Source organism: Halyomorpha halys, unplaced genomic scaffold (genome assembly GCF_000696795.3).
Source record: "Halyomorpha halys isolate HHAL.00 unplaced genomic scaffold, Hhal_1.1 Scaffold954.1, whole genome shotgun sequence".
Lineage (NCBI taxonomy): Eukaryota > Metazoa > Arthropoda > Insecta > Hemiptera > Pentatomidae > Halyomorpha > Halyomorpha halys.
Genome location: NW_027110506.1, coordinates 402671 through 403919, shown reverse-complemented (window position 1 = coordinate 403919; position 1249 = coordinate 402671).

Here is a 1249-nt window from a genome sequence, read left to right as displayed (position 1 = left end):
TTTTCTATACTTACTGTGGTTGTTATCTTGTTCTGTTTTTAGCCCTGAAGAAGGCTAGAAACTCTAGCCGAAACGTTGGCACATTAAAATAAGTTAATCGTCCTTATTTGTGTTTTTCATTGACCGCACCCCCAACCATCTTCTCCTCATCTATCTATAATTTGATTTCTGGCAGACATCTGTACGCCTCATGGTTCCTAAAATATAGGTTTCCCGCAGTAAGTTCACTAACTACTCATTTTTCAGTTTTTTATGAAGTGTTGCTTTAAAAAAAACTAAAAAAAATCTAGTTGACGTAAACAGTAATGTTAGCGTTCATATTTTAGTTATATTAGGTTTTATAGTGTTGAAGGTAGATTCAAAGATATGGAGCTCGAAATGATAAATTAATTTTAACATTTTGATACAGCCACCATTTTTTATTGTCCCTAGCTATATTTGGCAGACTCGTGAATTTTGACTAGTAATTAAACATAGTTTTCATTGAAGTAATCAAAAATTGGTATTGAATAACGGACTTTTCTCCACTTGGACTTTGTACTGCTACCCTTGTTTCGCTCTCACGACTACTTCCAGAAATATATTGAAAAGAAAAAAGATGGTCTCTCTTTGTAACACCTTCCTAGATGTAGAATTCCCTCGATCACTTGCCTAGAATATGCCGGCGTTCCCCTCCCCTTTTATTTTGTCAACCTACACTATTTGGCATTATCGGTCGAACTAACTTTTTTTCTCTTTTCCTCCCCTATTACTCCATTTGCAGCCATGTTTAACACTTTTTTATCTTGATTTATTTGTTTTGTACAATCTCTAGAGTAGCTTTTTTTTTACGATGGGATATGGAAATCTTCAAGACGCGGATAGGCCTGTACCTATCCAAGTACGGATTTTACCCACTAAAGTCCCTTCTACTCCCTTCACCAATTTTCCACCCTCAAACAATAATAATATGTAAGATAAGTGGAAGAACTTAGGGCAGAGTTTCGAAGTTTTTCATCCACTTATCCAATATTATTTTCAAGAACTTTCTAAGTTCTTTACTCCTATTTGTTTTTTAATTTTCTTCTTGGTTGGATGGAAAGTCTATTTGTACCTTAGCCTTTGAGCACTATGAAACATCTTCTAGATGATATATTTTATATATCGATATATTATATTATATAAATATATTGAAATTGAACATCATTGATACAGTTATTCAATTTTCTTAAGTAACCTATTAAACTGATTTTTAAAAATTTCATTATAA